This window comes from Ictalurus punctatus, chromosome 1, assembly GCF_001660625.3.
Source record: "Ictalurus punctatus breed USDA103 chromosome 1, Coco_2.0, whole genome shotgun sequence".
NCBI lineage: Eukaryota > Metazoa > Chordata > Actinopteri > Siluriformes > Ictaluridae > Ictalurus > Ictalurus punctatus.
This window is the reverse complement of record NC_030416.2, coordinates 914,766-940,000: the sequence shown is the minus strand read 5'-3', so window position 1 is coordinate 940,000 and position 25,235 is coordinate 914,766. Positions and strand designations below refer to the sequence as shown.

The 25,235-nt window shown below is 48.6% G+C and overlaps 1 protein-coding gene across 1 annotated transcript in view; it reads right to left on the bottom strand.

The window, feature by feature from the left end:
* The window catches only part of cdkal1 (CDK5 regulatory subunit associated protein 1-like 1), a 214,459-nt gene that overhangs the window by 167,107 nt on the left and 22,117 nt on the right, over positions 1-25,235 (bottom strand). The gene's annotated exons all lie outside the window — the stretch shown is intronic.

Sequence of the window (25,235 nt, the reverse complement as noted above, 5' to 3'; positions counted from 1 at the left end):
CATGACTGTGGAGGAGTTCTGGGAAGTGAAGAAGCGACACACTCGTCTTTGTTCGGAGGACAGAGGCTGAAAGACGAGTGCCAAGAGCGCGGGCAATAAATAAATAAATAAATAAATAAATAAATAAATACATCACATGAGCAATTTTACGAGGCAACAAGAAACGCAGCTGACTTCCTGCAGATATTCATCACCAGCGCACACAGACACACACTCATCACGCCAACATCAAACACTCCAGCTAACAGAGCACATTACTAACATCTCTGTAAGGGACCAATAAACTCTCAGGCCCCGCCCACACCTACGAATATTTTTGAAAATGTAGTTCATACCGTCCACACAAACAGCGCCTCCAAAAAAAACCTCTGAGGAGCTCTCCGGTCCAGCAGGTGGCGATAACGTGTCAAACGGTTACGTCAACAACGCCTCGAGAATAACCTGGAGTCGAAAGCTGCGTGTTCGGCGTAAGAGGACGTGGAACGGTGAAATACACGTGCCCCAAAATTCCGTTATCACACATACGAGAGGCCACGACGCTAATACGTTTTTGTTTTTTTAAATATGCGTGTACGTGTGGGCGGGGTCTCAGATTCGAAATATTTTCACTCCCTCCTACCACGCTGGAGGTTTTTTTTTTCTCGGACACGTTTTGCAACCGAAGCCAACTGTCGGCGCTGGGTTTTTGTTTTTTTCTGCGAGGTCCCGAAAGCACCACTCAGCACCGATTTCAAAGGCCGGCGGGGGAAAAGCCAGCCCTCTGATTGGCTGTTGCAGCAAAACATGAAACGGAAGTGAGCAAAACAAGCCACAACTACACTCACGTTCACGTTCCTCTAGGTGGCGACAAGTCACCTCGTCACCTGATGTTTGTATGGTCGTCACTCATGGGCGTGGCCCTTTCGATCTTTCTCCGATTGGACTAGCAGAGCCAGCTAACTGTACTAGCTACATACGCTCACCGGATCCTTCGCTGATTTATTTTCCTCTGTAACAAAATGAAGGTAGTAACTAAAGTCGGAAGTGAGCAGCGGACTGAAGACACGTCGGACCACACGCCGTCTAGGATTGGTCCGAGGAACCGTATCGTATCGGACGATCGTTCGGATCTTCCGTTTCTTCACAGCGTCATAAACTAATATGCACACGAGGAAGAAAACCCCGTACGTGTCACGCACCTACGTCAAAAATGATCTACTCATCTTCAGCTCGAGAACAGGCAGACCGCTGCCCCCTCTGGCGGAGGTACGGAGAGTGCTGTGGTATTCAAACCCATCACGGATTTACTCTTCAGCCCTTCACACCATCAGAAGTCCAGCGAGCGGAGGAGGTCAGACCAGTTCCCAAAAACAAGAGACTGGAGAGAACCCCCTGCAGGCGCTTCACCTTACATGACTCAGCTTGGTTTTCCGTTCATTTAGCAAAGTGTTTACAGCAGGCGGCATTGGGAGGACGCCAGACAGCCGGGGGAAAAGTAAAATATATATAAATAAACTCAATCATGCAAGAACGGGACAATCAGCCACTGATTAACCCTGTGATTAGTCCAAGCAGAGAACGCTCGTAAACTCGGCCTGCTGAGAAACGAGCAGGCACTTCGGGGAAAAGTCCCTGAATCATTATAGGAGAAACCTGGAGAGAGGAAATAAGTCACGTTTTAATAAACAAATAAACAAACAAACAGTTTTACACCATAATGAAAGGTTTCCTTTGCAATATCGTTCACACGTGATTTCCTCTCATCCAGAATGAAGACAAAAACATGCGGATTTGTGGGAGGGATCTTTCTTTTTTTTTTTTTAAAGTCATAAACGCGGCCTACGGTAAACCCGAAGAGTTTAGCGAGGTCCGAGTTGTAGGTGTCGAACCCGGGGACGTCTTTAGAGCTAGAACAAGCTGCTAAACGTTAGGAGTTTAAATGATCGGACGGACACGTCGTCGTAGGTGTTTACACCAGAAATAATCACAACAGCAAGAACACCAGACGCACGCTAAGACCACTGAACCGAAAGGAGCTAAATATTGATGAATCCATGAGGCAAATTATTTCACTCGAGGCATGAATTGTGAATTAGCATCTCAGAAAACACACACACACACACACACACACACACACACACGAGCGTAAGAGCCCAGCTGCATTCCAGATATCTGCTCTCTCATAAAGAATTACAGCAACCTGAGCCCAACACTGAAATATACAGCAGGACCCAGGGGACCGAAGTACGTAGTGCACACACACACACACACACACACACACACACTCTACTGTCAGCGGCATTCCATAAAAGCTATATTTCTTCTGCACTTTATTCCTACCTTCATCCCCCTAAAGAGTTCTCGTGTTTCCATTCCATCATAAACAGCAGTCGCAAAATATTAAACCACGAGCCGAGGTCACGCTGATGAACAGATCACAACAAGCCACACGCGGAAGGCAGGGAGGGAGGGAGGGATGGATGGATGGATGGATGGATGGATGGATGGATGACTCTTGGATTAAAGGGATAAAAAGGATAGAGGACATAGATGACTTGTACGGATGGACGGCAATGATTCTCGGCCTAGAAGAGATGTATGGATGGGTGGAGGGATGGCGTGAATTACATGGATTAATGGATGGATGAAAGGATGTCATGGGTGGACGGAGATTGATTAAACGGATGGATGGCTAGACTGATGCTCTAATGGATAGATGGATGGATGAATGGATGGATAGATGGAGAGTCAGGGTAGTCAGGTGAGATTCTCTGCCAAGAAGAGATGTATGGAAAGCACAAGTGGCGATATTATGAAGAATGGAGGGATGGCATTAATGGACTGATGGATGAATTGGAATTGTAGATGGTTGCATGGATGACACGGAAGGATAGATGGGTGCTGTGTTTGGATGGGTGGATGGAGCACTTGAATAACTGGAGACTCAGGTGAGTCAGTTGAGATGATACGGGATGACGGGTGGACGGATGACCTGGGTGGACAACATGAATGAGTGAATATATGACAGGGATGGATGATTGGAGGGACTGGAGAACTTTCATAAAGCATCATCTTCTCATCTGTCCATCCATCCATCCATCAGTAACAACCTCATGAGAGAAGGATGGATTGACGGACAGATTTTTTGGCCCAACTGTCTGAAGGTCAATTGTCCATGTAATCATGAATGGTTGATGGATGGGTTTGAAAGTGGAGAACTTGCAGAATCTAGTTCTCTTCTTTCACATTGCTTCTTTTGGTCAACTGTCCATCTATCCGTCCATCCATCACAACTTCCTGATAGCTAGATAGACAGATACTATAAAATGTCCAGTTATAAAACCCCCTCCTGCTCCATGGATCAACCTTTTACTCCCTCCATCTTCCAGAAGAACCCCACACTCATTCGACACACCCTCGACCGTGAGCATGAACTTCTGGGAAGCCGACACCGTGTTCCCTTCAGAACCGAAATGGCCTAGAGTGAAGGGTACATTCCCTTGCTCTGTTCATCCAAAGGGCAGAAGTGGAAAGACGAGTGCCAAGAGAACGAGTAATAAAACTCACATGGACAATTTTACAAGGCAGGAGAATCGCTGCTGTTCTCCTACAGGCGCTTTTTAACTATTCATCATGGCTTTGGCTTGGAAATGAGATTTCTGCCTACAGCGAGTCTCTGTTCTGCTGTTTACTTAACTGTGCAAACATTCTGAGGAGCATCTTCTCGGGCCTAAATCAGTTCCCCACCAATTATCGTCCCCTAACAGCACGCCCCGGGTGTTTTACAGCCTCTCCACAGACAGCAGAGCCACTCCGACGCTTCTACGTCTATGGCAAGGAGGTCGTTCTAAAATGTGTTTTGAACCAAGATCCGTGAATTAAAGTTCAAGAGGCAGGTCGATCAAATTCTTACAGGTAAGCAGTTAACGTGACGGAACAGCGACAACAGCTACTATTTATTTCATAACCGTTAGCCATTAGTTTATAGCGATGAATATGAAAATTTGACGTGCTAGTATTTTATTTCGAAGCCTTCCTTCACTTTTCACAGCATTTCACACCACGCTCTCTGAGCAGGTGACATCTGACTTGAACTTGAAGCAGAGGATAAATGCCAACACGAACCCCAATCCTAACCCCAACCTTAACCCCCTGATCCTAACCCCCTAACACCTGACCCTAATCCTAACCCCCTAATCCTAACCCATACTCCTTAATCCAAACCCCCTAACCCCAACACTAACCCCCTAATCCTAACCCATACTCCTTAATCCAAACCCCCTAACCCCAACACTAACCCCCTAATCCTAACCCATACTCCCTAATCCTAACCCCCTAACCCCAACACTAACCCCCTAATCCTAACCCATACTCCTTAATCCAAACCCCCTAACCCCAACACTAACCCCCTAATCCTAACCCATACTCCTTAATCCAAACCCCCTAACCCCAACACTAACCCCCTAATCCTAACCCATACTCCCTAATCCTAACCCCCTAACCCCAACACTAACCCCCTAATCCTAACCCATACTCCTTAATCCAAACCCCCTAACCCCAACACTAACCCCCTAATCCTAACCCATACTCCCTAATCCTAACCCCCTAACCCCAACACTAACCCCCTAATCCTAACCCATACTCCTTAATCCAAACCCCCTAACCCCAACACTAACCCCCTAATCCTAACCCATACTCCTTAATCCAAACCCCCTAACCCCAACACTAACCCCCTAATCCTAACCCATACTCCTTAATCCAAACCCCCTAACCCCAACACTAACCCCCTAATCCTAACCCCAACCCCCTAATCCTAACCCATACTCCTTAATCCAAACCCCCTAACCCCAACACTAACCCCCTAATCCTAACCCATACTCCCTAATCCTAACCCCCTAACCCCAACACTAACCCCCTAATCCTAACCCATACTCCTTAATCCAAACCCCCTAACCCCAACACTAACCCCCTAATCCTAACCCATACTCCCTAATCCTAACCCCCTAACCCCAACACTAACCCCCTAATCCTAACCCATACTCCTTAATCCAAACCCCCTAACCCCAACACTAACCCCCTAATCCTAACCCATACTCCCTAATCCTAACCCCCTAACCCCAACACTAACCCCCTAATCCTAACCCATACTCCTTAATCCAAACCCCCTAACCCCAACACTAACCCCCTAATCCTAACCCATACTCCCTAATCCTAACCCCCTAACCCCAACACTAACCCCCTAATCCTAACCCATACTCCTTAATCCAAACCCCCTAACCCCAACACTAACCCCCTAATCCTAACCCATACTCCTTAATCCAAACCCCCTAACCCCAACACTAACCCCCTAATCCTAACCCATACTCCTTAATCCAAACCCCCTAACCCCAACACTAACCCCCTAATCCTAACCCCAACCCCCTAATCCTAACCCATACTCCTTAATCCAAACCCCCTAACCCCAACACTAACCCCCTAATCCTAACCCATACTCCCTAATCCTAACCCCCTAACCCCAACACTAACCCCCTAATCCTAACCCATACTCCTTAATCCAAACCCCCTAACCCCAACACTAACCCCCTAATCCTAACCCATACTCCCTAATCCTAACCCCCTAACCCCAACACTAACCCCCTAATCCTAACCCATACTCCTTAATCCAAACCCCCTAACCCCAACACTAACCCCCTAATCCTAACCCATACTCCCTAATCCTAACCCCCTAACCCCAACACTAACCCCCTAATCCTAACCCATACTCCTTAATCCAAACCCCCTAACCCCAACACTAACCCCCTAATCCTAACCCATACTCCTTAATCCAAACCCCCTAACCCCAACACTAACCCCCTAATCCTAACCCATACTCCTTAATCCAAACCCCCTAACCCCAACACTAACCCCCTAATCCTAACCCCAACCCCCTAATCCTAACCCATACTCCTTAATCCAAACCCCCTAACCCCAACACTAACCCCCTAATCCTAACCCCAACCCCCTAATCCTAACCCATACTCCTTAATCCAAACCCCCTAACCCCAACACTAACCCCCTAATCCTAACCCATACTCCCTAATCCTAACCCCCTAACCCCAACACTAACCCCCTAATCCTAACCCATACTCCCTAATCCTAACCCCCTAACCCCAACACTAACCCCCTAATCCTAACCCCAACCCCCTAATCCTAACCCATACTCCCTAATCCTAACCCCAACACTAACTCCCTAATCTTAACCCATACCCCCTAATCCTAACCTCCAATCCCTAACCCCATAATCCTAACCCCCCTAATCCTAACCCCTAACCCCAACACTAACCCCCTAATCCTAACCCATACCCCCTAATCCTAACCCCTAACCCCCTAATCCTAACCCATACCCCTATATCATTTTTAAACAGTGTTTGCATTGTTAACTTTTTCCCCTCAACTCTCCACGTAGTTCGTTCGCTAATCAAACCAAAGAGAATAAATAATAAATGAAATGTATGAAAACTCATCCAGGGACCAGTTTCTAGTTTGATGAGCAGCCTGTTTTTTTTTTTTGAAGTTTCTTTGTGTTATTGTACACACTTGGTGAAACCACCTTAAGTGGCTGAAAGGTGCTACGTAAATGAAACCCAAATAAAATAAATATATAAATGCGTGTGATTGGAAAAGCAACACCAGAGGCAGAGCTGGGTCTTTCTTTTTCTTCTTTTTTCCCCAAAATGTTGCTGGTGGTAGTATCGTAACACAGCAGCTTGACGTGCAGGATAATGCTGACGCTTCTCAGAAAACAGTTCCCGGAGACATTTCCACACATTCTGAAATAAAACTTGTGCTGGTTGGAAGAAAACAAAGCAACAGGCTGAAAAAGCCCATGCGCAATTTGGAAAGTCAACGAGACCCTGGAAGGTTTATTTGGACAGTCCTGTTTGTTCTGGGAGGAAGAGAAGAAATCTCGGAAGCGGCGGAGAGCGCAGCAGCTTGGCCTTTGGGGCACGACGCTGAGAAATGAGGCTGTCAAGAGGAGGCTGTGAGCATGGAGCACCGCTGGAGAGAGGTGTGTTCCGGGGAGGATTCTGGGAGAAGTGGTGGATAACCAGGACGTTGGGGGTAAGACGAGTGGAGAGCGTCTCTCGGCTTGAGGCAGGTGGAGTAAACTCACGATGTGATGCATCGCCACAAGCAAGGACGAGCGTGAAGCACTGCCGCTTCGTCGAGATTAACTGCCCAGCTCTGGAATCCTGGGAAGTGGACGAGAGGGGGCGGGGGATAATAATAATAAGAATAAACAGCCAGGGGAAAAAAAAAACAAACAAGAAAAGGCTGTTTGTGGAGCGCAGGAGACGTGGAATCTAACCCTAACCCATACATCAATGTTTCTTTAACTTTATTATTTATTTCTTCAGACTGAGAACTTGTTTTTTAGTACTTGCCGATACCGAGCTTCGTATTAATCAATCAGATTTGTTCAAGACTTCATTATGCTTGGTTATATTGCTTCATTATGAGTAACACAACGGTATTGGATCAATACCCATGTCAGTATCTCCATCAACTCATCCCTAAGATCAACGCTCATGTATCTCTAAAAAGAAAAAACACACCTGAGGCTGTAAAATAAATCTAAGCAGAACAGACTCTGTAACGGAGAGAAAAGGAACGGATATGTGTGTGTGTGTGTGTGTGTGTGTGTGTACTTCTATAAAGTGAGTCAATATTCTGGGAACGCTCGCGCACACTTGTGGAATCCAAGTAGGTGATTTGAACGAATTTGCATGAAGACGGTGTCTCGAACAGGAAGTCATGTTACAGATGCACCGCAGGGGGGTGACTTCGCTTCAAAACTTCTCATATGACTCATTCACAGAAATATCACAATACCACAGGAAAATGTGTGGTCTGGGTCATGAGATCATTTTCACAGATGGGGGATTAATTAGCGGAACAGCAGACCGAGGTCGGACTCGTGAGAACCTTTAATACGGCGAGCGGGTGACTAGCTGTTACTTTTTATACCTGCTGTCGAAAAGTAATGAACAAGTTCTGACCAATCAGAGTCGAGCGATCGAGCAGCACTGCGTTACAGGCCTCGAACGAGAGATCCAGATGTGCTTCCGTATGAACGCTATGAGGAGACGGCATGCCAGACTCGGCATTATTAAACTGACCCAGAAATCTGGCTGGACGACGTACCATCTCCATCTTAGCATAAATCCCCAGGATCAAAGCCTGGCCTGGCGAGTGGAAACAGGAAGATAAGACTAAATGAACTGTTGGGAATCGGAGCCCGTGCAAACGGTGCGTGTCCGGACCCCCAACCAGTCAGCCGCAAATCCGACCGAGGGTATTCGTCGCAAACAGACCTTCCCCGCACCTTCGTATTCGGGAAGAAACACTGGTGGTCACGGTTACAGTGGATTAATACTGATACCGTGCTCATCTGCTCTGAACCCAACATCCCATACCAAGTACATGACTATACAACACGACGTGACAATCCTAGTGAAGAACACGCAACGACAGCAATCTGGACACGTCAGGATTAACCATCAAAGCAAAGCAGACCGCAAACTGAACATCTTACGAAGAAAACTCAGCATGAGGACTCCATTGTTAGCAGCAAACACTGGCTAGGTGAGAAGAGCCTGTCTATGGACAGCGCTGGGAGAGTGAAAATAACACACCTTGAACATACAATAACACACCATCAAGTTCAAGTCAAACTAAATCTTCTCTTCTCCACTCAAAGCACGCTAACTCTGACTAGCTTTAAATTCTAAAACTGACTCGCTAACAATATGAAGAACAAGTCCGGTAGACCAGTGCGCTTTTCACGGCCATGGCGTCAAATTAAAATGTTCAGTGACGTCCCGGATACGTTAATAACAAGTATGTTTCGGTATCAACATTCGCCAAAAACCACGGGCTCACGAAGCATGGACACACGTCCAATGCGAGAGAGGATCAAAGAGAACGGACAAAAGATAAAAGTCCATCGTACGCTATATATCTGCTCCATTCTGAGGCCTCGTTAGAAACCATCCCCCCCGGGACATACGGAAGCGCCCTCACGGGGTCCGTGTCAGTCAAAACCATTTCATCAGGGGTCACGTGACCTCGGAACACACAAAATGAACCATACAATGCTGATCCGTGTCTAAAGTCTGAACGACTGCCTCCGGCACACTCTAGCTCTTTAGATTCGGCAAAGCAATCCGTTTTATGACGACTTCAAGGTTGGGTGGCTGCATCTCAGGGAAAAACAGGCAAAAAATCCAACAAAAGATATAAAAGGTGTACGCTGCAATGCTGTATACACAGTGAGGGTCAATGCCATGCACCAGGATAATAAAAGGCTCTGGCTGATGTGTTGACGCTGGAAGGTGTGTTTGAAAAAGGTGCATGGCGGTGTTTTTCCAACAGAGAACGCAAGCAGGGCATAAACAACATTACATAAAGAGCAGGGTCTGAGAACACACGGGCGCCGAGCGCCAGCGACCATCGCGCCAAGGACGATCCTTTGTGACAGCGAGGAGCGCCGAGCTCAATCGCAGACCGCCGGCTGTTTGTGAAGCTCAGAAATACGGTAATTGCTTTGTACACAAGACGAAAGGTCACGTGTTCGGGGCGAGAAAAGAAACGTCAACAAGAGTTCTGCTATTAGACGCTGATGAGAAAACTCCAGGTACCTCGTAAAAGTCAAAAGGACAGAGTAAGAGCCGGCGACGTGATTACTGAGATGATGATGGTTCCAGAAATAGCTCCAGTAGCAGGTTAAGGAACAGTTTGTGGTGGGGTAACGGACAGATGGACAGATAAAGGGATGGATAAAGGGATATGTGAAGTGATGTATAGGAGTTTGGATGAACAGATGCTTGGATGTTTTTCTTTGAATGGATGAACGGATTTCCGAATGCTTGGATGGATGGAACAGATGTGTAGATGGATGAACGGATAGACGTTTGGATAAAGGGTTATAAAATGGATGGATGGAAGGAATTGAGCTATGGATGGATGAATGGATGGATAAAGGGATAAAATGGATGTTCGGATGGTTAAACTGACAGATGGATGAATGGATGTACATAATTTATAGATGGATGATGGGATAGATGGACGGACAGAGGAAATTAAATGGATGTTCGGATGTTTAAACTGACGGACGGATGAACGGATAAACGTTTGGAGAACAGACAAATGGACGTTGTTGGATTAACATTTGTTTAGATGAGTGAATGTTTCAGTGCGCAGATGGATGGATGTGTGAATAGACAGATGAAATGGATGGAGAGAATTTGGTCTGGATGGATATTTGGAGGGATGGACAGATATTTAAATTGACATGTTTAAATAGATGGATGAATGGAAGGATAGGTAGATAGAGGCTAACGGATGGATGGATGGACAGACGGGAGCTTTCACCGCTCTCGTCTTCTTTTGTAGGTAACCGGTGGATGGGGGCGTAGTACCGAGGCCATGCGACAATAAGCAAGAGAAAGCGTTTTGTGGAAAGCCGAGGACGAGTCCGTCGCTCACACCTGCCGATGTTCTCGGGGAAGAAAAGGGGGCTGCGGTGCACATGGGACTCTGCTGCTCAGACGGCTAATTCATTGCTAATTCGGCGGTGTTTGGCCTCGGGGCCTCCATTCGCTCGGTCTGTCTGCCGGAACCCTCGGTGTGGTATCTCAGCCGTCAGAAAAGCACGAGTCCCCCGGGAAGCACCACACAAAGGCACAGAAACACAGAACCACATCTACTCCGCAAACAACGTCACTACTGACAGCAAGTCGAACTCTGGATGGAGGCAGGTTGTGATTCGCATCGCAAACAATACAGAGAGATACAGAGGTCTGCTGTTCAAAAAATGTCACATGATGGCGGTCAGCGAACATCTGTGTGTGCAGCCATGTGATTATCCAAATCTATTGACACAGATGACACTTGGAGAGCTGCGGGCATGATGCACAACACGCCGCCTAATAAAAGGACATAATTAGAGTCGCTTACAGCGCGAGAGGCCGAGAGTGATGGACATAATGGTGGGTCACATAATGGTGTTGTCACACTGTGGCCGTGTTTTACTTTAATAAGCAGCGCATGACAGCGCTAAAAGGAGGCGCATTGTCCTCCGGGCTTGGAGGAGGGGGAGCACGGCGAGGCCTTCGAGGCACCGAGGGGAAAGCTGCCGGAGACGGCGGGGTGACTCATCCAGCGAGGTAGTCACGGAGACAACAGCGTGCGTTCACGCCACAGACGAGGAAGTGTCAAGGAGGGTCATACTAATGTGTGTGTCTGTGTATATTTTACTTTATATATGTATGTATATATATATATATATATATATATATAGAGAGAGAGAGAGAGAGGGAGAGAGAAAGCCTAAAATCTGGATCATACCTGCTACATGTACGTAAGATGGCTGCCGTTTGAACACGTCCTCAGAGGACAAAAAGATGACCTCACAACGATCTAAAGGCAGGTCGAAACATTACACAACCTGCCTCAATAAAATACACACAAAATATTAACACACACAAATCTACACTGGATTTATTCATTTATTTTATTTCATTCCCTGGATGTTTGAGAAGCCCCTCCTCTAAACCCCGCCCATCTTCACCTCGGTAATGAAGGTTTCCTCTGCAGTGGAGTAACGACCATCTCCCGAACCCTCAGCTTCATCACGCCACCGTGTGTCTGTGTGTTACACCGCTAATCTCAGTCAGTACGGCTTCAACAAAACCTGATTATTTTCAATGCTTTCCATTTCCCAGTGCCGGATGATACTGATAAACACACACACACACACACACACACACACACACACACATATATATATATATATATATATAAAAAATAGTGAGTTTACAGAAGAGTTTACGTTTCTTTGCGGCTTCTCGGTAACAAAAAACGCGCTGCTGTTGTTTTTTGGTGTTATTAACTTCAAGTGACAGAACACAGAGACGCGGGAGTCGACTGATTACAGCTGTTATAACGTAAGTGAGATCTTAAGGAACTATAAATGGGGAGAAAAAAAAAGGCTAGCATGATGGCTCATTATTTAAATAAATAACATCTGTAAATCGCTGCCGTGGTACAAGAGGAATAAAACACCACATCACACCGCCCCGGTACCACTGCTACGTAAAGAAAGTCGAGATAACGATGGAAATGTCGGTTAGAGTCCGCGTCTACAGGAAGTCACCGAGGAAAAGAACATCTCGAAAAGAAAAGTGCTATATCGTCTCGAGTCGAGAAAGGACGTCGATGTTTAAGTATCCGGAGGACCTCGTCGTGTCAGGTGGGGAGATATTCACCGCTAGCGAGTCACCCGTCAAGAGCTGAGGTGAGAGGAGTGTCAGACGGGAAGTAGCTGCCGGGGTATTCCACACTCCATTCTGTCACTACGCCGTACCCGTGACTCGGAAGTTTATTGGCACACGGACACGGAGGAATTCTTCACCGCAGCACTGGGGACAGCCGCCAAGAAACCACAGCTGAACCCTCGCACTAATTACCAACATGGCCTGAGGAGTTCATGTACCAAAAATCAATCAATCAATCAATCAATAAATACACCCCCCCACCTCATCCTGAAGCCCTCCTACTGAACATCAGCTCGTCTCCCCATGGGTGGGGTGCTCCACACGCTGGACCTAGTCTGGAGGACGAGGACTGCGCATGTGAACTGGAACCGACTTATTAAACCGAACTATAAACGGACCTGTTATCAGATTTTACCCTCTGTGCTAAGTTCTGGAAAAATAATCCACTGAACACCACCTTACCGAGTCTCTTTTTTATTCCATACATAGCACTATATACACACACACTCCAGACACTGATAGTTGAGGTGATTGTGTCCTCAAAGCTTTTTTTTATTCCCCTGCTGGGTGAGGAGAAAGGATCTCGTCTGGGGCCGTCTGGAGGACGAGGACAGGGAGGATGGTGTCTGCATTTTTATGATCTCTCGGCTCAGCTCGCCGTAAAATGACCAGTCAGGCAAATAATCTCTCCGAGGACGAGGGAGAGAGGGTTCACCTCGAGTCACCCGGTCCACATGCTCGAGAACGTGGACGCTATAATCAGGACGACTCGTGGACTCGGATATGCATTCAATCGTTCTGAAAGAACTCTCTCAGAGTTACTTGCTCCGCTTGAGCAAGGACACACACCGAGTTAGCTGCAGAACATCCAGGGAAGTGAAGAGAAGACGTGTGAGGGAGCGTAGCAAACATGGCAGGGGTATTAATAGATACCCTTCCCCACCCACTGCGCAGACGGAGACAGCAGGAAGCAGGACATGGCACGCTTTTATTGCCAGAAATCCCGACGCGCCGGGAGTTTGCGACTCGCGGGACGACAGAGGTGACTAGAGACGAGAGTTCGGATACCAGGTCGCGCCGCTTAAATCTCTAACGAGACGGCTAAAACGCTCACGCCGTCGCTGTTATCCCAAAGGTTAATTACGGTCGCTGCATTCCAAAAGCCTTACATCATCGCGAAAGATACAGTAAAGAAAACAACCTCTGCACGACCTTGGGTTATAACTTCGAGTGCGTGTAAGAGGACGTGGGATTCCTCTGCAGGTGCTGTGCTCCAAAGCCTTTATTTAGTTTAATGGTGTTTATATACAGTAGACCGGTGGAACGTTCTCTACCATAACATTTACGGAAGGAGTCTCCAGTGTCGGCGCTTTGGTACAGTCTGAGGTAAAGCAGTAAATTTCTGGATTCTTCAGGACAGACGGGTTTATATTTGTGAGAGACGGGGAAAAGAAGAGAGAGAGAGAGAGAGAGAGAGAGAGAGAGAGGCTGATGAGGGAAAGACTGTTCCACCTGGATATTAAATCTCACTATAAACAGATTTTTTTTTTTTTAAAAAGTGTTTAAACAAATTGCTGTGATAACATTAGGGGCTTTTACAGGGAAAAAGAATCCGCCGTGTTTCATCATTATACAATAACCGCACCACTAACATCCAACGTGGAGGCCAGACAGTCCTAAACACATCATAAACACACGGGTAGAGCACAGGAAAGCGACGCTGAATCAGGGGGTCACAGATCAACGGAGTAACCCGAGATAAGCCGAGCACCGATGAGGGTTCGATTTAGAAATGGTAGATGATGTAACGGAAGGCACAGTGCCACGCTCTCCGCTTCTTTTCAGTCCAGAAAGTGAAAATTCCTGCCACTCGGAACGAACCACATCCGAATCCTAAGGTGCGTCTCGGGTCCGCTCGGTGTGAAGGGCAAGACCTCAGAGGGCTTCCCGAGAGCTGCTGACGGCAGGAAGAGTCACACCAGCTGCTGCGTCACGTCCTGCTCTGAAGTGCTGAAACACGACAACGCTGTAGCCTTCGACTCCAGGTCGAGGAAGGATTCGATCGGAATGTCTGAGGGAATGCTGAAAGTTCCACTATTCCCACTTTACGCTGCTTGGGCCTGTGAGACTGCACAGTCCTCCTGTAACACGGTTCACATCAAGACCACGCAACAGCTGCACTTTATTACCGATGACTTAGAACAAGCCTGGGGGGGGGCGTGGAACAATTCCAGGCCTAAACGTGCAGTTTACAGAGGCAGCTGGAAGCGCGAATGGGACGCACTCGCCAGCGTCTGGAGCTGGAAAGCTCGATGGGGTGGTAACGATTTCTTTTCCCATGACCTCGAAATGGACCACATCTGCTTCACAGGACCAGGATCTACCTCAGATGTTCATGAACAGTCAGTCTTCAAGATGGAGATGCAAAGCAGTTTGACAGTCAAAGTGACAGGTCCAGGAAGTCAGGGGAAGTCGAAGGGAGTCGAATACGAGGAACGGAGCGAGAGAAACCCGATTTTTCTTTTTTAGCGTTAGCTCCTTTTTTTAAACGCAAATAAATAAACAAACAAATGTTCACGTGTAAACGTCAGCCGGGATTTATTAATTTTTTTTTTTTGAACGTATAAACCAAAACGTGTAATAAGGACGTAACCGAATACGGATAAATCACACAAATACGAACAGGAGGCCACGCCCACTTCAGAAACGGAAAATCCCGATACGGAGACGAAACGATTGGTCGTGAAGGTTACAGCGGGCGCGTCGAGACATAATAACCGTCTACCGTCGGATGGCAAAGATCACGGATAACACCCGGATAAATTATTCACGCTGATAACCCCAGCCTGGGAACGAAGAGTCACCTTGGGACGACGTTATTAAAACGATCACAATTCCAATAAAAAGTCACACCTGTCACAACTCCATTGTCTTCCGCCGCTAGCGCGAGGCTGCGATCCCGGAGAAAACTGTTGCTTTCATTTACAGTGACCCCTGCGATTCAGGGGTCAGCCGGGGGGGGGGGGGGGGGGGGGGGGGGGGCTACACAGTTAAGGCGAGGTCTGGCCTGTGTCTTCATCTCCGCACACGACCATCACACGTCCTTTTAAAATTCATGGGTTCCTGAAGCACGCGCGACGCCGGCCTCCCGCCGTAATCTACAGCAATAATAAAACCGGATTAAAGTCGCGCTTCATGATCGCGCTTCGCTCGTATCGCTCCCCGCTGTCTCCGACGCGATTAGTGCACAACACCAATCTGTTTATGTGAAGCAGCGCTGGAGATAAAGAAGAGCAGGAGCGTAAATCTTATGTGTAGGAGTACGAGCACACACACACGTACACACACACACACACACACACACAGGATGATGATCCTGAACTACTCCACACACATGCCTGTAGGAAGGTGTATATTACAGTAGGACACTTAGCAGGACGACGGATAATCAAAGGGGAGGAGATTTCATCCGAGGTGCTGTTATCGATCTCTTCTGGGTCTCCAGGGTCCACACCGAGACTTTACAACCTTCTCCAGATCTGCTGTAGGTAGCATGAGAACATCTGGCAGATGTTCAGGGTTCCAAACGTGCTTCTGCTCACTGCTTCAACCGTCTTCGGGGTTTTTTTTGTTTTTTTAGAACAAAACGTGACCGATATAACAGAGAAACAAAAAAAGCGTGTTCATAAAAAGGGAACAGAAGAAGGATGAAAGAAAGAAGAAAGGATGAAGAACAAGGAGGAGGAAGAAGCAGAAGAAGAATGATAAAGAAAGGAGGAGAGAAAGAACAAGAAGAGGAATAAAAAGAATAAAGGAGAAAGAAGAAGCAGAAAGAAGAAAAACTAATATGAAAGAATAATACGAAGAAGAAGAAGAATGGGGGAAGAAGCAAGGATGAGGGAGGATGAAGAAGAAACGAAAGAGGAAAACATGAAGGGAAAAAAGAAAAGAGGAAGAATAAGAGGAACAAAAAGAAAAAGAAAGGAGAAAAAGAAAAATGAACGAGCAAAAATAAGATGAAGGAAGAAAAGGAAGAAGAAGAATATGAGAAAGAAAGAGAGGTGCGGTAGAAAATGGAGGAAAAAACATGAAAAAAGAGGAAGAGGGAGAAGAAAGGATGAAAAGGCAGAAATAAGGGAGAAGAAGAAAAGACGACAAGGAGAGAACAATAGATAAAGCTAAACCCATTAGTCTGCTACGAATAAAAACCTACGGGTGAAGTCAAGACGTTCAGGGTCAGAGTTCACGCTCGTTAGCGTTTGAAAGCGTGACGGGTCAAAAGTAACGCGGTTCTGTGTCCGCAGGTTCACGGAAGAACATCCTCAGGTTCGCGACCTGCTGATGAAGAACCTCCGGATAGCAGTGAGGGAAACGAAAACCAGGCTCATGTGTCGACACGTGACGGCTGGAGAGAGAGGGAGAGGTTTTACTGTAACTGATAAACGTGCGTCAGCTTGAGGCGCAGGTTCAGACGCTAGGTGTTTAATCCTAGTGTATAATTAGTGTCCTGTAACATGGAAGCTTTTTCAGACGTGCTGAAAGCAGTCGCATGCAGGAGACTGAAGCTGGAAATGACATAACCAGCACCACACACGACTGTCGAGAAACGCAGCCCGCTAGCTCTGGGTCATGTCCGTACGTGCCGCGCTAGCACTCCGCTCGATCCAGGGCACGTTCATCTGCACCATCGCTTCACAAAGCAGGCTACAATTACCTTCCACATCTCCACAAGACCACGCTGATGACATGATTACAGACTAGCAGGCCAAGAGGACTCGTGCGAATCTCCAACGGGGCGTCTTCCACAGAAACCAACAACGTTCTGTGTGTTCTGAAGGAAAGGAGAGCAGAAGTCCTGTTCATCTTCTCCGAAAAGAACCATTAAAAAAACCTCCATGTCTTGGAAGTCATGCCCATGTTGATATAAACGATATGCAGGCTATGCCAAAGCTGAGCAGGATATAAAAGCTCTCGGTTCACATCAGACTCACTTTCTGCAGTTTCCATTAACTCGTACTTCTATCTACAAGACCACAGAGTCTTCCAGATAAAAGGGACATTGGGTACTAGCTCCAAGGGACCTGGAGCCCAGCTCCATAAGAACCGCAGCCCACCTCCATAAGAACCGCAGCCCACCTCCATAAGAACCGCAGCCCACCTCCATAAGAACCGCAGCCCACCTCCATAAGACCAGGAGCCCACCTCCATAAGAACCGCAGCCCACCTCCATAAGAACCGCAGCCCACCTCCATAAGAACCGCAGCCCACCTCCATAAGACCAGGAGCCCACCTCCATAAGAACCGCAGCCCACCTCCATAAGAACCGCAGCACACCTGCATAAGAACCGCAGCCCACCTCCATAAGAACCGCAGCCCACCTCCATAAGAACCGCAGCCCACCTGCATAAGAACCGCAGCCCACCTGCATAAGAACCGCAGCCCACCTCCATAAGAACCGCAGCCCACCTCCATAAGAACCGCAGCCCACCTGCATAAGAACCGCAGCCCACCTCCATAAGAACCGCAGCCCACCTCCATAAGAACCGCAGCCCACCTGCATAAGAACCGCAGCCCACCTCCATAAGAACCGCAGCACACCTCCATAAGAACCGCAGCCCACCTCCATAAGAACCGCAGCCCACCTCCATAAGAACCGCAGCCCACCTGCATAAGAACCGCAGCCCACCTCCATAAGAACCGCAGCCCAGCTCCATAAGAACCGCAGCCCAGCTCCATGAGGCCGAGATTTTGCACCCATGGAGATGGGATTCCAGCTGCAGGAGGACGAAATGCGTAAGAGTTTGCAGTGTAAATCCAGGACCCCACTATAGGTTCCTTACACGTCAGAAATGCACCGTTACCCTCACCCCTCCATCCACCCCCTCCCACTGCACTCCACATCCTTTCCAGAGCTCACAGCTCAAACAGCGTCCTGATTCCCCTCTCACACCTTCGACAAGTGAAGGCAGCGAGGCTAAAAAAAGCTAAAGGACACGCCGAGTAGTGAAGGTTTGTTTGAACTTCTCGTCCAGGATCGTACGGCATCCAAACCCCGAATGAAGCCATCGAGAAGATTCATCCCCGACTGTGAGGACGTGTGACGGAGCGGAGTGACCGTGTCCCGTAACCGCACGTCCACACGCGGTTTACTCCTCTTACACCGCAGCAAATAAACCAAACATTAAATCTGACAGACCCGTCATGCTTTTTATCCGTTTACAGCTACGGTCAACGTCAGTGAAACTAAACCCCTCCAGCGGCACGGAGAAACGTCCAAAACCGCGCCGCTAGACAAATCAATACCGCCTGACAAGCTCCGAGTCCTGGACAATTTCCCCCGGCGCAGAGAGAAAAACGTCCAACGAAGCCACATTCGTCCTCCTGGAGATCATAACAGGACGTGGTGTGTTTCGTCTCAGAGCACGGCTTTTACACCCACTTTTATTTGCTTGGATTCTTCGCTTAAGAAGCTTTCCAGGTGGTAGGAGCGGTAACTCGAGGACGGTCCAGTTTCCTGAATTTATTCACAGGACTTGTAGAGAAACGCAACACGCCAGATTGACTGCTACGACTCGGTGTGCCAACTCCAAAATCATTTTTCCAAGCAATAAAAAAAAAAAAAAAAACACCACATACTTACATCTTTATTATTTATTATTTTAAATAATAAAAAACAGTCCGAGTTTAGCCAACTTGGATGAGCTGAAACAAACGAAAACCATGTGGCAGATATTCCTCGCATCTTTAAAATAAATATACTTCCGAACAGATGGGCTTTACGGCCCCGTGCGAGAGACACGGCTGAAGCGGCGGACGAGTCCGACTCGCAGAGCCGCTCGCAGAAAGGTCGCGCTAATTAATGAACTTCACTTCGTGATGAAGGAGCGGATGAATATAAATCAACCCCGACGCACAGGATGAAAAGGAACGGGTCAAAAAGACAGGAAGAGTTCGTTATACACGTAAAACCCCGGTCTCGGATTCAAGTCCGCCGAGCTCTGGACTCTGATTGGTCAGAAGGTGTCGATTAACTCTCTGTGACACAGGAGTATCCAACCACGACTCCAAAAAAGCTGGGACGGCACGTAAAACGTAAACGATACGATCGCAGTAATCGTATTGTTAATAGATCATTAACACGGTGAATTTGAATTCGATGGCTGGAACACGTCTCAAAAAAGTTGGGACGGGGGGGGGGGGGTGAGGAAAGTCTGGAGGAGTGTGTTAGTACAGAGAAACAGCTGGAGGTTAATTGGACGCGGCTCAGTGAGATGATTGGGTATGAAAAGAGGATCTTCGAGAGGCTTCCAGAAGTAAAGATGGGCAGAAGATCGGGTTCTCAAAGCTTTCGGTTTAATACTGCTCCGAGAGAGAGAGAGAGAGAGAGAGAGAGAGAGAGAGAGAGAGAGAGAGAGAGAGAGAAGCTGCTGAGGGAACAACTGGGTGGACGGTGTTTAATACCAGACGATATTTAAAAGGTAGAAATGCTTCACTAATGACTCTACCGGTAACTCCGTTTGTGTGAGATTTCCAGCGTGAACGGTGAATTACGTCCGTGACGGTGCACTCCCCTGACATATCGAGGGCGTCTTTTTAAACCAGTGATGGTCAGGTGTGCACACGCTGCGCTTCAGGAATTAGCAGGTCATTAGTGACGTCTAAACCCTCATGCGGTGATAGAGATGCTCTGTGTGTGATTATATACCAGATATACTCCTTATTCACAGGAGAGAAATACAATATTTAACCTAGCCTAGCTTTTAAATCAAGCAACGGCTGTTAATCTCTCACACACACACACACACAAAAAGCAATTCCTTTTCTAATTCAATTGAATTATTAGTTTTGGGGCTTATTATCGGAGATAACGAGGAGGATTCTGGGTAAACAGAGACTTGTGATTGGCGTCGGCGCAGAGACACGGCTGCCAGCGCTTCTACGTTTCGTGTAATTGCATCTGACACGATGTGATCCGAGGTGTTGATGTACTGCTGCGTGTACACCGTTTACCCACTGCCAGGAACACACACACACACACACACACACGCACACACACACACACACACGCACACACACACGCACAGCGACACAAACACGACGTGCTACTTTTTCCGTCACCCGTGTCTGAACTCATCTCCTCTTTTGTGTCTGCATTAATCCACGTGACGAGTGAACTAACCAGCGGTACGGCCCTTCCACGTTGTTAAGCGTGTTAAACAGGACTACGGGACGAAGCCGCGGGACCGCGTGCGTTACAACTCGGCTAGCTAGTAAACGTGATATCACGGCTTACGCGATTTATCTTTGAACGAGAGCCACGATAGACAACTCCGTGAAAACATTTCTCCAGCGCGCTCGGTCATGTTTTAGAGGAGACGGACGCGTCACGGACGCACGTCTGAAACTATCGACAGCGTCCGTGACGGCCGCTTCACGCGGGGCTGACGGGGAAAGCGGGGAGGAATAAATCAAAGGAATAAATCACACGAGACCTCGCTGCTTTGACAGTTCTGACAGGCCGTCTTCACGTGAAATCGCAGCGCCGGACGAGACGTCAGACCGTCGGCTGACAGAACTCGCCGTCTCGCCTCGGAAACCGGAGCGCGGCTTCGTACAGACGGGTGCACGAAAAACAAGCGCCAGGGCTGAGAATACACGTTTAGAGCGGTTCAAATCACTCCGAGTGCAATTCCCCGGCGGTGAAAAGCGCGAAGGCGAGGACGCGCGGCGTTGAGACTCTCGCGAACAATGGAAGCGCGTCGGTTCGGATGACAGTCGAGCCGAGATGATGAATGCTTGCGCGACACATCGAGCGTGGCCTGAAATCACGAGCCTCCGTTCCCGTCCTCACGCGCACCGCTTCGTGTGCGTCTCAGACCTGATAAACACTTCTCTGCAGGGGAAGATTCACCAACGGACGAGCCGTAACTACGCCGTGACGGATGGAGCGAAGACGCCAAAGTCTTCCCAGCGTCGGCATTTTCCAAGCTTCGAGAGATCTCGATCGAACGCGGCACTTTCCGTTCAGAAAGACTTCCTGTTCATTCAGAAATAAACGCTGAGGTTATTAAAGGACAGAAGATCTCGCCAGGAGCGCACGCGTCCGCCGCTCGGGCGCACGTTTCGGCCTGGAAAACCGACGACGAGGCTGGAAACTGGTAGCTGTCCCGACGTGCCCACGCGCAGTGCGTTAGCAGGCTAGCTAAGGGAAGACTAGGAGGAAGATAATGCCGTTTACGCGAACGAAGGATGAAGCACGTCGTGTCCGGCTGGTTTACAGCGGGACAGGAAGTTACTCGTTTCGCAGACACGTGTACGCAACTACAAGCGTATAAAAATGACACGTCGTTCCTTAACGAAGGGAAAAACTGCAGCCGTCAAACTGCTGTTGGACAAGAGGAAGCGGTACGCCATGATGTGCGGTGACACCGCCGTCGCGTCAGCCATGTTGTGTTCTCGAAGACAGGAAGGAAGAAAGGGACTGAGGGAGGAAAACGTGTGCCGTGGAGCCCTTGTTTTTTTTTTTTTTAAGTACCTATAAACCCCGGCTAATATTTCTCTCTCGCGTTTCCGTTTCAGACGAACAACGCCGCCGCGCGAGCGACAAACTTTCCCCTCCCTCTCTCTCCTGATGTGATGGATTGGCCTCTTTTGTCACGCACAGCTGTACGCGAGTGCTTCAGGATCGACTGCGGAACGGAGACCAACCGTCAGGCCTTTAATCGCATGTGGAACCTGCGAGAAACAATAACAGACGCACTGCAAATATTTACATGCGATTTCAAAGCCATTACACACGTGATTATGTCTTCTGTTTGCCGAGCGTCGACGGCCTTTTATTCGGGGAGGGAGTGATTTGAATGGAAGGTGCTCCTGTCGGTTTGCAGGGTAAACAGAGCGAGCGGTAAATAAAGATGCCAGCTGTTGGGCAGCAGAAGGGACGCAGGGAGTGGGGGGAGTGGGGGAGGGGCAGATGCTGGGGCATTAGCGTGTGTCAGGGCTCACTGGATTTCTGCATCATCACAATAACGTGTTCAAAGAAACTACACCAGGTCCATAAACATTAAGAGACGAAGCAGAAGGACAGAGTATTTCACACACACACACACACACACACACACACACACACACACACACACACTTTCATTCATTGTCTTTGTTTCTTTCATTCACTCTTAAATAATTAATGTCTCTTTCTTTGTTTTCTTTTTCGTGTCAAGCTTCTTTCTTTCTGCATTTATTTCCCCATTATTCTTTCTTTTTCTTTCCTCCTTACTCCGGTTCTTTCTCTTCTCTCTTTTCCTTCCGTTTATTTCCTCATTTATTCCACGGTCAGTATTCCCTTTCTCCATCTTTCCTTCTTTTCCGCCGTGCCAAGCCGCGCTTCCTTTTTCTCTCGAGATTGACCTCTTTCTATCGCTCTTTCTTAATATATTCTCTCTCTCCTTCTTTCGCTCGGGCTCTCTTTCATTACTTCACCGTCTTCACAATCGACTTTGTGTCTTTCTTTCTTCCGCTCCCGTTCTTATTTCCCCTCCGTCCCGGTCAGGTTCTCCGCCGCTTCCTGATCGATGTCCTTTCCCAGCGCCACACGTCCGATGACGCGAAGGGGCCGAGACGTGACGATGGCTGAACATCTGGAAAAAAAAAAACACAGCAGCTTTGGCAGAGCAGCGAAAAGACGTGATCTCGGCGTCGACCTTTCCCTCAGACTCGCCGATGAACTCCGCGTCACGTGCGTGATCTATATCCGGAGATCCTGCGATATTCCCGTTCCCAGCTGCGTCCGGCGTCCTTCTCCGATAACGAGATGGACCCTGGTGGCGCGGTGAAAGCCGGAGGAGGTGTTTACTGGGGCGCTGTGTGAGGAGACGGAGGACAGACGACTGCGGCGGGGAGCGAGGAAAGGGCACGTGGCGTCTGCTCTAGTGAAGGAGCACCTCGCTCCACAGTAAATCATCCCATTCCCAGCAGATCGCGCCGCTCCCAGCACGCTTCCTCGCGGTAATGAAGCGCGAGAACTTACTCGCCCTGCAGGTGAGAACGTCACGAGCAGGTGTGAGACGGGCTCGTCTTTCACAGGAAGGGCTGGAAATCGACCCCGGCTCGCGTCCACGTTCCGGCACTTTCAGGTGGAGGATAATTGACTCACGTCTCGGTTTAACGTCTCCACGCGTTACAGCGGGTCTGTTACGCCGCTACGGCGTATCTGTTCGTTTCCTGACAGTATCGGGACGGTTTCTATAGTAACAGCTCGACACAAAAAGACGAAGGGATTTACGTGTTATTCTGTAAGGAGTAAACAGACTGCCGTGGTGTAAGAGGAATAAAACGCGTCCGCACCGCTGGCCGTGTGCGTTTAGACCTCGCTGCTCCGTGAAGGTTCGGCGTGCCCGGACTCGTCCTCCGACCGCCTGCCGAGCTACTTCCTGTTTCCCGGGGCCGTGCTTTTTCTCCCCCGTGCCTCCCCGCGGTTACGCGAGCGGAGAAGTCCGAGACGGTGTTCTCTCCGGGTTGAGGACGTTGAGGAGAATTTGCATGTCATCTCTACGTGAAGATTAAAAATAAAACATTCACATGGTGCGCTGCTCTGCTGCGGCCGTGCTGCGGGGGGCGCCGCTGAGGACGGGTTCAGACTGGTGCGGTGTGTTATTACAGCACATGGAATGTTCACGTCTTCCCTCTGTTTACACACCACCACCACGACAGGCACACCGTTTCACCCTGCAGCGCGTGTGTGTGTGTGTGTGTGTGTGTGTGTGTGTGTGTGTGTGTGTGTGTGTGGGTGTCTAATGATTAAAAACACTGACCTTAACTGGACGTCTAATGGAAGTATGATGTATTATTTGATTAAAACTTTTCTCGTTGTTATTACTAAGCAGGAAACTGTGTTTTGACGATTACGGGCTGTTAAGTGCGCGCGTGTGTGTGCGTGTGTGTGTGTGTGTGTGTGTGTGTGTGTGTTATGACTTAGACAAAGATCAGATTTTTGGAGCTGAGGACACTGCGTAGAGAAATCCAACTCATTCCAACAGAAGGAAAATCAATCTCTCTCTCTCTCTCTCTTTCAGACTCTCTCCCTTTCTTAACCCTCGTTTTCTCTCCCCCTCTCTCTCGTTTCCTTTTTTCTTTCTTTCCCTAGACGTGTTCTGTTTCTTTCAGTCTCGATCTCTCTCCTTTCTTTCGGAGGACTTGTTTCAGTGCAGTAATAATGATGATGTGTGTGAGACGCGGGGATTATCTCTATCGGGGTGTGATGTATACATGTTGTGGTTGGAAACACAGCTGAAGTTCTGCTAACGTATAACAAGTGATAAGTCATTGAGACAGACTGGGCTCGAGCACGTGCACGCACACACACACACACACACACACACACACACACACACACACACGGTCTAGAGCTGTAAAATCTCCTGTTATCCCTTTTTAAGCACATTCTTCTAAAGGTCTGTGTTTCCGTTCTTTGTTCATTCTTTTCTCGGTGTCTTTGCTGTTAACTCTGACACTGCTACAGATCTTCCCGGGCCCGAGCGAGAGGTTCTCAGATCTTCCCGGGCCCGAGTGAGAGGTTCTCAGGTCTTCCCGGGCCCGAGCGAGAGGTTCTCAGGTCTTCCCGGGCCCGAGCGAGAGGCTCTCAGGTCTTCCCGGGCCCGAGCGAGAGGTTCTCAGATCTTCCCGGGCCCGAGCGAGAGGTTCTCAGGTCTTCCCGGGCCCGAGCGAGAGGTTCTCAGGTCTTCCCGGGCCCGAGCGAGAGGTTCTCAGGTCTTCCCGGGCCCGAGCGAGAGGCTCTCAGATCTTCCCGGGCCCGAGCGAGAGGCTCTCAGGTCTTCCCGGGCCCGAGCGAGAGGCTCTCAGGTCTTCCCGGGCCCGAGCGAGAGGCTCTCAGGTCTTCCCGGGCCCGAGCGAGAGGCTCTCAGGTCTTCCCGGGCCCGAGCG